The 15,415-nt window shown below is 38.9% G+C and overlaps 1 protein-coding gene and 1 pseudogene across 9 annotated transcripts in view; both read right to left on the reverse strand.

Moving 5' to 3' along the window:
- Window positions 1-15,415, reverse strand: part of LST8-1 (Transducin/WD40 repeat-like superfamily protein) — a 204,168-nt gene that overhangs the window by 64,165 nt on the left and 124,588 nt on the right. The window lies entirely within an intron of this gene.
- LOC149263514 (glutathione S-transferase TCHQD pseudogene) lies at window positions 12,749-13,432 on the reverse strand (annotated as a pseudogene).

The raw sequence follows: 15,415 nt of genomic DNA on the forward strand, positions 1-15,415 counted from the left end.
CTCACCAGACTTTTTCCTCTGTACAGGAAGCCTTCTCTTGGTGGAGCTCCCAATGTTCCTCCAGGCGATCCCTTTTTGTTCTCACTTGCTGGTTCCTTTGGATGTGGAGGAATGACTGCATCTTCAAGAACTCCGGCCGGCCCCTTGCTTCTATTTTGATTTCCATTTCAGGCTACATGCCCTCATCGGAATAATCTCTGGCTTTAATTTTCATATGGGGGGCCGTTTTCTTTTGTAGGCAACATGTGTTTATCATCTGTGTTTCTTTATCCATTTTGGACGATTCTGTAGATTCTGTTCCTCATCCTTTCTGCTAAATAGCTTCCCACAGGCTTTCTCATGAGTCATTTATCTTGGTTTATAAACTATTTTGAGGGCTCTCAAGCTTTTATCCAGGAAAATCTTTCTATTTTTCTGTATGAATGTGGATCATGCTCTCCATATATGGAACAGTATTCTGATGGACTGTGGCTCCATCGAATCCCATGTATCAAGATCTTTATATTTTCTTAATATAATCCATTATGCTTTTCTCTCTGAAAAAAAATATGTATCAAAAATTAAAAAATATATATATTTTTAAAAAATCGCTCCCGGATTCGCTCCCAAACCGGGAGCTTCTGAAAATGGTCGCTCCCGCTCCCGTTTTCGCTCCCACTCCCCGCTCCCGCTCCCGCTCCCAAGTAACATTGAAATGAACACATGATGGAGTCACATTGCTCTCAACACATCCCCTATAAATGTCAATATGATCCTCTGCTGGGCTTGGGCCCCAGTTAAATTGTCCAACCCATTATGAACCCACCTGTGAATTACATATAAGATTCAATGTGCTTCCTCACCATCAGGTACAATAATTCATTAGTGCATCTAAGTGAACCAAGCTTGTTAATCAAGGGCACAAATGAGACTTCATAATGGACTTCCCTTAAAAATTTGGGAATTTAGGCTTGTAATAATGTTACCTCCCTACGTAGGAGTGGCTAATAAAAAACCTTATTAGGTGTTCCCAACCCCTAAGAGAAAAGACAGTTCCAAGGTACATCCTTCAATTCATAGGGGTCATGTGAATAATGATGAGGCAAATAGGGAAATAGGCGTCTCAAAACCAAATGCCATGGGTTCAAGGGTGATAATGGTGAAGGGCGTCCACATATTTAGGTGTATAGATGTAGGAGGAAGAAATCGTGGATGCATTAGTTACCACGGACTTTGGCTTTCCACCCTTCTTCATTTTCCTTTTGCCTTTTCTTGATTTTTTTGTATTACTGCTCGAGGCTCTAGGAGATGAGAGCATGTTGTGTATGATATAAGCAGTTATTACCCCCTTAAGGTGGGGAAGTTCATCACCCACCAGGAGTTGGGACATGCATGGGTTCCTTAATCATGTGGGTGCACTCATGGGGCCCCAAGAACCCAGGCAATGGCCATAATGAATGGGAAGAGTTCATGTTTGGATTTTGCCCAAGTGCTAATATAATGTCTAGGCCATCTTTTGCATTTCATAATATTCTTTTCTTTTGTTTGTTGCTTGTGGCCATGATATGCTTTTAACCCTTTTTTAGCTGCATCAACATCCAGGGCAACATTTTCCGGTGAAACCAAAACATGTGGACAAGGGGAGGGGGAGTACCAGTGCCTCGTGGACCTAGTGGTCATGTGAACCCAGAGAGGGAAAATTATGAGATAGGACTTGTAATGTGCGAAGGCGAGTGAAAAATGTGAAACGGGAAAATGGGACCAAAGGGTTTCCCAACTAGTGCCCTTCCTGAAGCTATAAGCCAATAGGGGAAATTCCGCAGGACTAGGATTGAGGATTAACCCCCCATTTACGGTGAGAGAACAAAACTACAATAAAATTCAATAGGAAGAATCCCACAGGACTAAAATTGAAGATTAACCCCCCATTTAAGCTAAGGGAACAAAACTACAATCAAAATCCTTCCTTCTTCCAAGTCGTCCTAAAAATCATGCCCAAAAGTGCCCAAGGAAAAGAAACATAAGCACCCAATTGCATAATGGAAAACATAACTTTAGGATTGGATAGCCCACCTTCAAACATACACTCGAGGGGACATATGGTTGCCTCAAAGAGCGGAGATCAAATGGCACAATATATCGGCTAGATTTGTGGTTGTCAGGGGTTGTTGGATGTCGTTTGAAGACAAATCTAAGAGACAAATTCTCCTGTGGGATCACCCACTTTTGGTGGGTAACATGCATACTTGTAAGTTTAGGCACACATGATTCCAATATCTCATGGAGGTAGAATGTAATAAAGATCAGCATTTGGCATTTGCCTATAACATAATAATATACTAGACAACCGAAAAAAATCTTCAATTCCTGTTACTGCTCAATTGTATGTTAAAATCGTATGGAGTAGCATGGAACAAGTGCTCTAGTCTCAAATGATGCTAAGAGGCTAAGCAACACTACATCTCCAAAACCCGGAAAATGTTTCATGAGATAAGCTTGGGAATCACCTTAATCAAATTAATTTGCTAATTAAAATATTGCCTAAGTCTAACTTAGGAAAAATGTTAAACTTATGTTAACTAATTATGGATGTTCAAGATTGCTCTAGAGACTTGTATTGATGAAGTCTAATTGATCTTAATCGTCGATGGAGACTAAATTATGGTCGTTGAGACTCCAACGGGAGGTTATAAGAGCAGGTCAGAGGGTGTGGAGATAGCATCAGTGTGATCATTTTGAGTAAGGCAGATCGAGCTACCCCCTTTGCAGTCTTCAGCAGGCACGCAATTCAAGCCAAGACAAGAGCATCGGAGAGAAGGAGCAACAACGATTTGGGAGCAAAAATCCGAAGGAAAAAATCCCAGTATTTTTTCCAGTGTCAAAGTGGCAGGAAAAGGGACGTTGAATACATCTACAAAGGAGGTCATACAAGCAATGTGAATAGCCAAAAACCCTAGTGCGAGTTGGCATAAGAGCCGCAAATTAGCAACTAAAGGTCAGATCTAATTTCGGAAGGCGGAGCGAGTGGTTTCCAGTGACGAAGGGAGATGAGATGACTCAATTAGAATTGATTTGCAAGCAGTGTGAGTGGATCCAGAGGCAACAGTGCATATTATAGGCAGCAATGCGAGTTGCAAGCGTGGGATGCGAGCAAGCCAAAGGAGGTCGAGTTGATTTGTAGAGGGGATCGGGGATCTCCATATTATTTTGTTAGTGTATTGCCGGAGGATTTCCAGTTGGGTATCCGTTGTAATAATTCTCAAATTGTTGCATAATAAAATAAACCCTCATCTGATGCACTGGTTTTCCCTTCAAGGTTTTTCCAGGGTTGTTTAGTCCAAAATATTGGTCTCAATTTTATTGTGTATACATCTATTTCTCAATTTCTATTTTATTCCGCAGCATTTATTTGTGAAGAATGTATTAGCGATTTATTTGTTATTTATCGTAAACAAATAAACTGCTAAAAAGTTAGAAGAATAAACTCTAGTTGATGCATTCGTGAAAATTTCACATGGTACAGCGCATTGTTGATCATATTAGAGGCTCAGAAGCGAAAGAAGCGAAATTGCGGAGATTTAGAGGGAGATTTGAGCACAATATTTCAAAATCTACGCAGGCCAGCCAATCAGTGTGAATTGCTGGGAAGGAAAATCGATTTCTAAAACCAGAGAGGAGGAAATGTTTAATTTGTCCAGAAGCAGTAGCAGTAGGCAGCGGATTTGTTGGATAGAGGGTTCTAGTGAACAGATCAGTAATTTCGTAGAGTAGATCTAGGTGCAACAATTTGCAGCAAGGGTTTACAGTTGCAGATTTGCGTAAGGCTGGAAGAGAAAAGAACACAAGCGAAATTTCTAGTTATTTCTAAGTGGGTTTCCAGTTTTCTAGTGTAGAAAAGGAGGTCATGATTTCTAGCAACAGGAGGTCGTAACAGACTTGTCAATCCAGCCAGTGCGAGTTTCAGGGTTAGCAATGTGCGTGCCAGATTCCGGAGGAGGACTTCCGAGAGGTGGAGTGAGTTGCCCATTAGAAGTAGCAAGCAGTGCAAGTTTCGGGAAGGATGCTGGAGGCAAGTGCAGAAACAGATCTACCCATTCTAGAGGGAGTGTGTGTTGCAAAGAGAAGGTTGAGTTACCCGAAGGAGAAGGAGATTTCTAGCAAATAGTTCTCCAGTTTATTTGAGATTGGCAGAGATGGCCACAATAGGCGATCAGGACAGACCGAAGCCTCAAATTTTGGCGTGTGGAAACCAAGAATGCAATTCCTACAAGATGAGCATGGCTTGAAGGTGTTTGTGACAAATGTCATGGCAGAGCCAACAGATACACAACAGTTGACAACCTTCAAGAAAGAGATGGCCAAAGCGAAGAGGACGGTCTTAGATGGTGTTTGGGACCACAGAGTCTCACATATTGCAGAGAAAACAATAGCAAAGGACATGTGGGATGTCGTCCTAAAGCTATACCCGGACCCGTCTGAGAATCATAAAATGATTCTCAAGGAGAAGCTAAGGGCAACAAAGATGCAAAAGAGAGAGACTGTAACTTTCGATCTCACCAGGATTCAGATAGTCCAAGATGAACTTATAGTTGTTGGAGAGAAACCAGTAGATGATGAGTTGGTGCGCAAGACTCTCAATGAGATTTGTCAAGAGTGACACAAATCCCAACCGTTACTATTTGATGGTAAGGGATGAGCCACTCATCTTAGTGTTGTATGTGGATGACCTCTTTCTGACAAGGACATCATGGCTCATAGAGGACTGCAATAGAAACTGGGCAACAGAGTTTGACATGAAGGAAATTGGGACAGATGCATTACTTCTGAGGCCTGGAGGTATGGCAGTGGGCCATGGAGATTTTCCTTGGTCAAGGGAGATACACTACAGAGATTTTGAAGAGGTTCAGGATGCAGGACTATAGGCCTATGTCTACACCTATGATAACAAACTAGAGGAAGATAGATGCATCAAAGGACAAGGATGTTGACCAAACCTTTTATAGACAGCTCATCGGTTCCCTCATGTATATGGTTAACACCAAAGCAGATATCTGCTTCATGGTTAACACTCTCAGTCAATTTTATGGTGGAACCTAAGAGAATGCACGGGACAATAGTTAGAACTTAGGCGTATGCTGAGGTATTTACACAGCACAGTCGAGTATGGGTTGAGGTATACTCGAGGTGATCGTGTAAGGATATGTGGATATACAGACGTAGATTGGGCAAATAGTTCAGTGGATTGGAAGAGCACATTAGGGTGTTGCTTCAACATTGGAGCAGGGGTTGTGTCTTGGTGCAGCAGGAAGCAAAATTTCGTGGAATTGAGCTCTAAAGAAGCATAGTGCATGGCCTCTAGCATGGCCACATGTAAAGCTATCTAGCTTAAAAAGCTTCAAGTTAGTTTGTTTAGTCACAAGATGGAGGCGACCAGTATCTACTGTGATAATCAGAGTTGCATTAGGCTCTCTGAAAATTAAGTGTTTCATGATACTTCAAAACTCAAAACATATAGACATATAATACCACTTCATCAGAGATTGTGTGCAGTGTGGAGCAATCCAGCTACAGCATGTTCCCACAGAGAACCAAGTTGCGATATACTCACGAAAGCTATTGGGAGAGCCATGTTCATCTATTTCAGAGGACAGATGGGTATAGTAGAGAACACCTTCCTCGCTAAGAGGGAGTGTTGATTTTTGGATATGGAGTAGCATCGGATAGGTGTTCTAGTCTCATATGATACTAAGAGGCTAGGGAACACTAGATCTCCAAAACCTACAAAAGGTTTCACGAGATAAGCTTGGGAAACACCTTAATTAAATTAATTTGCCATAATTAAAATATTTCCCAAGTCTAACTTAGGAAAAGTCGTAAATTAAAGTTAATTAAAAATGGATGTTCGAGATTGCTCTAGAAACTTCTATTTATGAAGTCTAGTTGATCTTAGTCGTTGATGGAGATTAAATGTGATTGTTCAAACTCCAAAAAGAGATTATAAGAGCAGGTCAAAGCGCTTGGAGATAGCATGAGTGTGATCATTGTGAGAAAAGCAGATCGAGCTGCCTAGTTTGCAGTTTTCAACAAGGGCGCAATTTAGAGAGAGGAGAAAAGATTTGTGAGCAGAGATCCAGAGGAGAGATTTCCAGTATTTTTCCAATGTTGGAGCGGCAGGAAAAGACAGTCCGCATACATCTGCAGAGTAGGTTGTACAAGCAGTGCGAATAGCCAAAAACCCCAATGTGAGTTGTCGAAGGAGACAAAAATTAGAAGCTAAAGGCCGAATATAATTCTGGAAGGCAAAGCGAGTGGTTTCTAGTGATAAAGGTGTTGAGAAGTTTAGGGCATTAGGATTAGGTGATTTCTCTTTGATGATAATTGCTTGTGAATGATTTTTTACTTCTTTATAGGTTATTTTCTTTGCTTATATTATTATAGTGTTCTTCTCCATCAAACAGCTACCAAAGCACAAACAACAAGGAGACAAGAGACACAGAATATAGGCGAACAGCCAAGGCCAAGAACTCTCCAACATGAAAGGAAAACCCAAACGAATTTTTCTTCTTATAGAAACTTCAATTGAGGAATACCAAGACCAAGACCCTTGACCTATCAACCTCTCCAAGACCAAGTCACAAGATCCTTCTTCACTGCTTCTTCTTCTTGCCCAAGTCAACACAAGTCAAACTGCCTTCTCGCATTGCTAGTCTCAGCTACCCAGAAATTTTGGTTCCTTTCCATAAACCTGCAATCTGTACCTCTACAATTTCGCACGTAGGAGGTGAGGGAGAGAGTTTAGGGATGCTTTCCTCCTTCGCTTTACTTGAACACTTCTCTTGGTGATCTCGACTAGCAAGGGAGCTGGAATGGAGACCTTCTTGATGACTTTCTCAAGGATTGATATGTCATCACTGCAAAAACCCTAGTTTTTGTCACACGTGCAAGGAAACTAACCCAAAAATAGTGCCAAAAATATTCGCTCTACTTATCTTCCTTCTTGTTGGTTATGATGTTTCTCTCCTTGTGATTTCGCACTTCTTTTTCCATCTTGGATGCTTGACCGAGTTCTTTTCTTGGTGAGGCCGAGTTGCCCTATATAGTGTCCTATCCATGTGATATAGGCTGACATCCCCTTTTGGAATCATCTTTATTCCCTTTTGTAGGCTGACTTCAAGTAATGCTTGTGACAAGGTCTTGGAGGGTTTGTGACACAATTAACTTCACTTTTTACAATGTATAATATGCCCAAATGGGTCTTCAATACATGACATTGACTCAATAGACTTTATGACTGATGACCAAACCTAAAGGCTCACAATGGGAGCCTTAACTATAAAATAAAATTCCTTGAGCATGAAACCCATGATTCCAGCATTACAAAATAAATTTATGTTAGTCTTTACATCAATTACATGATATCATGATTACACATCTCATTATGAAGACGGAACCTAGTTACTTTTCAACACTCCCTCTTACTAGGGAGGTATTCATAATCTATACAAGGTACTTGGGCATTCTCAATTAGAAAAATTCTCATAATAAAAGTCGCATTGGTAACTCATCTACATAGCATCATATCATCCAACATTGTCACATAGCAAGACCTTGACTAACCGCTCTATCTCTCCACAAGATCAGAGCACAATGCTGGCGAGACCAATGATTTATAGACACCCTCAGCATTGTCTCTCTCGGAACATACCCACCCGAGTTCTCAGAGTGTATTCCACCAGGTTTATTCTTACCTTGGATTCCTAGTCCTCAAAGAATACTGGTCCTCTACGACTACTCTTATCTTGGATGCCCTAACTCGCCCTAAAAGAGTATTGGATGCTAGATGGTTACCCAATCCTCCATTTTGTCTTCCCAAGTGAAGACAAGAATGATGTGTCTATCTCTCCCTCTCAACTTAGGTAGTAAATACCCATTCCACTAAAGGAATGTACCAAGCTCCCTCTTAACTAGGGACTTGACCAAGCTCCCTCTTGACCAGGGAATTACTTCCAACAGTTCCTCAGGTAGAGATCATGGGATAACTAGCTGCTTGTAGAACTCCTTCCTTTGATTGCATGAATTTCTTCTTTGTCATAGAGCCTACATCTTTTAGGACTTCTTTGTAGGGCACAGACCATCCATCACTTTCATCCATGAGTCATGCCAGTCATGTAATCCTTTCTTTCTTTGGAAAGTGATCCATTAGTTCATATTTGACCTTTCCTTCATGCCCTGCTACCTTCTTCGTGTCATGTTTCCTTAAGGACCTTTCATCCTACCACATGAGCATCAATTACGAAAAACATCCACAGTTCTTCGCTTGGCAGCCCTACATAAGCCCATCCAGATATTATTCAAAACTAAGAAATGAACATTAAATCAAAATTACCTTTGTGATGGCCTTTCATCATGACATCTCTTGTCTGCATCGACATCCTACACACATATTGACACATCTCCAAAAGATGTGATGTCAAGGGTCTCTTTCTTTTTCAGCTTCATCAAAATCTTCATATATTTCCCATCAAGATATCATAGTCAAAGCTTCTTTAGTTCTTGGATGTTGATTGCCTTCTCCATAGTTGTAAATTTTATGATCTCTTCCTTTCTTTCTTCACACATTTCTTTTCCAGGAACTTCCAATCAGGGTTCCTAATTATTGTCAACCAGCTCATATTTCATATGAGGACATATCATGTTGATTTCATCTAGTCAATGTTTGACCCATGTCTTTCTGCATCCTTTCAAAGGAGGAGATCCTTTCTTTTTTATCATGCTCTCGAGATAGAGCATTTATCTATGTTACCTGCAACCATTTCACATGACCCTATTTTATCAAATACAAACATACATACCTCATTTCTTCCTTTAGGTCATGTGGAATTCCTTCAACAGCTTCCTTGATTGAAAGTACTTCAATCCCTTGACCTGCTTTACTTCTTTCGATATCATACCATCATCCATGGATTCCATACAAGTTGGAATTCTCGTCGAGATGCTTGCTTCTTTTAGAAGGTGAACCTTTCAATGAAGATTCCAACAGAGGATCTTGATCATCCTCATCCTGCAGATGCTCCATTTGAATGATGTATAATTTTCTTTATACTAGATGACTTTCTTTTCCCATAAGTACTACTTATGCTTCTAATGAGGTCACCAAGAGATACATTCTTCTATAGGTGGCTTCGATAGACTTCTATCTCAACTATTTTTCATTTTTCTTCTAAGATAATGTCATGAGTTCTTGCCTTCACTCGTATGCTTCTACGATGCCATATTCTAACTTGATGAATTTTATCATTCTTCTAATGATTCCTACCATGATAGTTATATAATAGAACAACTTGAAAATTTGAAAAGAACTAGATGAGGAAGACTATCTCAATCATAATGATATAGGGCATTAGGATTAGGTGATTTCTCTTTGATGATAACTACTTGTAAATGAGTTTTACTTCTTTAGATTACATTATTTTCTTTGCTTATATTATTATAGTGTTGTTCTTCATCAAACAACTACCAAAGCATAAATAATAAGGAGACGAGACACAAAATATAGGCGATCAACCAGGCCCAAAACCTCCCCAACATGAGAGGCAAACCCAAACGAATTCTTCTTCTTATAGAAACTTCAATTAACAAATACCAAGGCCAAGACCCTTGACCTATCAACCTCTCCAAGACCAAGTCACAAGATCCTTCTTCACTGCTTCTTCTTCTTGCCCAAGATAACATAAGTCAAACTGCCTTCTCACACTACTAGTCTCGGCTACCCTGAAATTTCAGTTCCTTTCCACAAACCTACAATCTATACCTCTGCAATTTCACATGTGGGAGGTGAGGGAGAGAGTTTAGGGATGCTTTCCTCCTTCGCTTTACTTGAAGACTTCTGTTGGAGATCACGGCTAGCAAGGGAGTTGGAATGCAGACCTTATTGATGACTTTCTCAAGGATTGATATGTCATCACTACAGAAACCCTAGTTTCTTTCACACGTGCAAGGAAACTAACCCAAAAACAGTGCCAAAATATTTGCTCTACTTCTCTTCCTTCTCATTAGTTATGATGTTGCTCTCCTTGTGATTTCGCACTTCTTTTTCCGTCTTGCATGCTTGAACGAGTTATTTTCTTTGTGAGGTTGAGTTTCCCTATGTATACTGTTTTTTCTATGTGATATAGGCCGACATGATCTTGTGCCTAGGTCGTCATGCCCTTCTGGAATCATCTCTATTCCCTTTTGTAGGTCGACTTCAACTAGTGTTTGTGATAAGGTCTTCGAGGGTTCGTGACACAATTAACTTCACTTTTCACAATGTATAATATGCCCAAATGGGTCTTCAATACATGACATTGACTCAATAGACTTTATGACTTCATGACCAAACCTAAAGGCTCACAATGGGAGCCTTAACTATAAAATAAAATTCCTTGAGCATGAAACCCATGACTCAAGCATTACAAAATAATTTTATTTTCTTCTTTACATCAATTACATAAAATCATGATTAGACATGTCATTATGAAGACTGAACCTAGATACTTTTCAACAAGAGGGAGGTAGGATAGCTCGGTTAGAGCCAGTTTCCCGGCAATGCGAGTGGATGCAAAGGCAGCAGTGTGAGTTGCCAGTGTGGGATGCAAGCAAGCCAAAGGAGGTAGAGTTGATATACAGAGGAGATCTGGGATCTACAGATTATTTTGCTAGTCTATTGTCGGAGAATTGCCAGTTGGGCATTCAGTTATAATAATTCTAAAATTGTTGCATAGTAAAATAAACCCTTATCTGTTGCACCGTTTTTCCCTTCAGGGTTTTTACAAGGACATTTAGTCCAAAAAATTGGTGTCAATTTTATTGCGTGTGCATCTATTTCTCAATTCTTATTTTATTCCACAATGTTTATTTGTGAAGAATTTATCAGTGATTTATTCGTTATTTTTCGTAAACAAATAAACCTGCTAACAAGTTAGAAGAATAAACTCCACTGGGTGCATTTGTGGAAATTTCACAAAAAGCTCCAAACCACATCGTACAATCCAAGTGGAACCTCAGTAAGTCACCCACTGTCACCTTAGCAACTTACTTTTGCCTCTTTTGGTTGACTCTCCTCCGGCTTTGAAGGGAGCTCCCTTATTAGGATTACTAGGGCTTAACTAAAAGAGTGCAAGGTGATGTCAAAATAGCCTTAGTGAAACAATGTTTGGGCTTTTTATATAGGAAAGAAGATTATGGAGGGAATTGAAGACTAGTGCTAATATCCTTCAAGGGTAATGGAGTGAACCGATTGGTAAAATGAGATCCTCTTAGGTCGATATCATCGGCTAAATTCAAGGGAGTGGGTTTGGTCTAGGACAGAAATCGCCCCCACTGTTCCTTAACCTCCCTAATAACCTTTAGATCTACTTAGGAGCGGCCTTTCTTTTGAGTCGCCTCTCCAGCCTTCAATCTTTATGTCCGGCAAAATACAAAATCCTACACAACTTAGAGATCCCCTATAGAGATGGTCAAGTTGCTTGGATCGACCCACCTACAAGCAAAGAAACTTAAGCAGGGTACTCTCCTAATTAGGTCCTTCCGCATAGCATATTAACTCTTTGATGGTAGAAAACATTAACCTTAGCATAATATTACTGATTACCAGGAATAGTAAGAAAGGTATGTATTGAGAAATATATCAAGAAAAAGAAAAACACTTAAGCCACATTAGGAAAACCCTTAACAAAATATATTCCCAAAATGGCATCATTAATCTTCAAATAGAGAGGAATGTTATCATGATCCAACCATGATTACAAATGAAGAAGGTGCCTCTCTTTATAGGAGGCTTTAAACTCCTTTACAATAAAATACTATTATTTTTTATGGAAGACATAGTCCAAAAAGACCAATTATTTTTCTAACTTAAAAATAATAATAAAAAAGGGAGAGTGGACAAAGCCACATTACAATGATTACAATAAAGAGGCCCCATAGATCGTTCTCCCCAACAAAATAAGAGAAGGCCCATAAATCATTACTCATCACCAATGATCCCTTAATTAACTCACCCTCCTTCAATATAGAACACCTTCCACCCTATTTGACCATATCCATACCAAGGACTTCAACCAAAGAAACTAACATCTAGTTTGACGAGGGGACACACAATATAATAATTTCACATTTTAGGCATGAAACCTTGGGGATGTTATAGGGCATATTACTCGCTCAAACCTCAACCAGCCACCTTTTCTAAAAACATGAATGTCTCCTTCGGGGTATCTGGTATTGAAAGACGTTGTTTATCCTTACACATTGTTTCGAGTGGCAGCTTCTCTCGTCAACCACGTATTTCCATCAACCAATGATTGAAAACCATAGGGTCTAAGCCCTTATCTCTTATGCCTTTCGTCAAAACTCCCTAATTAAATAATGCAATTGCTAACGGATTGGATATAACCATGACAAAGATATGGCCCATACAGCGCCAACCAAACTCGTGGCCCAATCCATGCCTTGATGCAAAACCCCTTTCCCCGTCTGCGCTTCGTGAGCTCCACATTCATGACATGTAAAGAAGCTCATTTCGATGTGACTTCCTAGGTGTCATAAAGCATACAACAAAACAAACTTTGACTCTCAATTTCAGCTTTTGGGCAGTCAGAGTACAAACTCAATCGTGAGCTCTTGAACTTGTCTATGAGTTGATACAAATCATCTTGTCACTTCAAATTGTTGGTCCCATTGAGTGCCACGATTATGCAACAAGTAAACCCCCACGAATACCTGCCTCTAACTAAAAGATATCTTCGCTAATTTTTTTAACATGATTCAAATAATCTAAAATATGTGTTCTTGACCTAATATATTCATCCCCTTTATTCAGCATATCAATACAAGATAAATCCAAACACACACTGCATCTTCCATAGAAAATTCTTCACCAAATAAATAAGTGGACTCTGTAAGTTGATTGTCTGCATCATCAACAAGAATGATAAGTATTTCCTTCCTTTGATTCAAAGCATCTAATTCCTTCAATTATTCCTCTATTGTATAAGCATCTTGAAGCTTTAAAATATACTTGCTAGCAAGATTGGGGCTCTTAACGCATCACTTGAATCTTGTAAAAAATAGATTATATTTCTTAGGAACATGCATGAGGGTGAACAACTTGGGATTCCATTCATCTATTTTCTTCATCCACTCAAGCATTTTCTCACGATCTAGAACATCTCTCCTCTAATGGCATGTTGATGTTATCAATATACTAAATGATGGAAACTATGTCAAAAATAACAAGTTCCACATTCTTAAATACAGTAATTTTTTCACTTAGATTCATGTTGAAAATATCTGAATCTAGGTTCCTAGCCTTCAGAGGATTCAATTGATGTGACAAATAAGCAACGCCTTTCTCCTCCAAAGCAAGACACACCTTCTGACTTTCTAGGGAAAAGGGATGGTGATATAGTTGCATTTCTATATAGCGCTTCACAACATCTTGTATTGTTCCGATTTTCAAATTTCCTTGTGATGCAATGAAAATGGACTTCCAAGGTTGGTGGCAACTAGTTTACAGGAGTGAGATTACATCATCGATGCACCTGGAGGGTTTTGGAGGTGTTTTATAGGGTTTGATGGAGTTTGCTTACTGTATTTCACCATTGGGGGCAATTCTGCACAGTTCGTTCTTGGTTCCATCGCATTCTAATGGCTCTTGTAAAATGGAGCTATTTTCAGTATATTTTAGTTGACTACACTAAAGGTGTCGTTGGGAGCGGAATATTTCAAAAACGCCTTCATGTAATAACTCGTTGGAACATGAATGAAGATATCTATAGGATGGGATGGGTAAAAGTGATCTTCCGGTGGTCGGAGAAATTGTGAAGGAGAATTTACCATTTTCCTGAATTAAAAGCAACTTTAATTAGGCACTTAATTAAATAAAAAGGGGGAAATTGCTTAAATGAAGAAAAAGTCGTAAGGGGAAAAGTGACTTAGATCAAATAAAATAAAAATCACTTAAAATAAAGAAAGAGGTAGACGCTTATAGAGAAGGAAAAAATAATAAAATAAAATGCTTAGCCGAAGAGAATTCCATCCAATCTTTAAAAGGATGGAGAGCTAATCATTCGAGACACCTTAGATTTGTGTATTTTCTTTGTGGTGAGGTTTGGAGAACCAAATTCTCAACTTCAATAGCCCCAAGACAAAAACCCTTGGGTGATTCAATGAGATCAGATGAAAACCCATCTCATCCCCTGGTGCATTCATCTAGAATTCGTTGGTGTGCTATCAGTTCCAATTTCAGTGGAGAAGCCTGATCTAGTTTGCAACAGTTTGGAGAATTTCATCTCAGCGAATTTCCATCTAATATGTACTAGCTGACATTAGTTTCTAGTGTTTCCTGTCTATTTGAGTTGTAATTTATAGCTTGTCATTAATTTCATGATTTGATTTATGTAATTTGATGAATAAATTATATGGCATAATTTCTTAACTTAAAATCCTGAATATTTAATGAAATATCGAACCAGGATATTACACATGTCCAAATAATCTATGGAATAGTTCAACAAGCTTAGCTTCTAATTTAAATGTCACTTATAATACTTGAATTACAAACTCATCCAAGATGGGAAGTAGATTAGGCTAGTCATTCTCCCCATTTAATTTCCTATCTCATTAACAACCAACTATTTAAACTAGTTTGCAATCATGGAATATCTTAGCAGTGTCTTCATTTAAATCAAACCTCTTCAATCATCGTCCTCAGTTTACATCTAGATTGTGTTGTCTATGCAGCTAGGACTTAATACCCTCCACTGTCTTCCCTAATCCAATTTATAAGCCCTAACTAATCATTTCCAAAGTGCTTTGAATTTGGGATTGTGAACATCTCCATCTTCTCTAATCGATGCATCATAGTCATACACCGTACTATCTGGTTCAAAATCAAAGGCAATTTTACATGATGAAATAACGGGGAATGGTGGTGATATATCTGCCATTATGAAGTATTACTTTACTTTTGTAGCTACAAAACACCCTAGAAAATGGGCCTAGGCTATTGATTGATCTATATGCCAAGTTTGGTGTACAATGGTGAATTAACAACTCTAAAATAGTGATAGAAAACGTGATGAATATTAGGCAATCACTGGGGGGGGTGAATCAGTAATTATATCTTTCCAATCTTTTAGTTCAACTTATTTTCCTTTTTTTTTCTCAAATATATTCTTATGCAGCTAATGGCTTATGTATATGTTCTATTATGTTTCTTTTTTAGCTACCAAAGATGTTAAAATCTAAAAGTCCTAGGCAGAAATTTAAAAAATCTTTGCAAAAACTTGAAAGTTCTATGCAGAAAACTAAATGTACTTGCAGAAAATTGAATGTACTTTGCAAAAAACTGAATGGAACTGAATGTAATTTGCGGAAAGTTGAATGTACTTTGCAG

This window comes from Pinus tabuliformis, chromosome 6, assembly GCF_031772625.1.
Source record: "Pinus tabuliformis cultivar Carrire ecotype Pingquan chromosome 6, CPIR1, whole genome shotgun sequence".
Lineage (NCBI taxonomy): Eukaryota > Viridiplantae > Streptophyta > Pinopsida > Pinales > Pinaceae > Pinus > Pinus tabuliformis.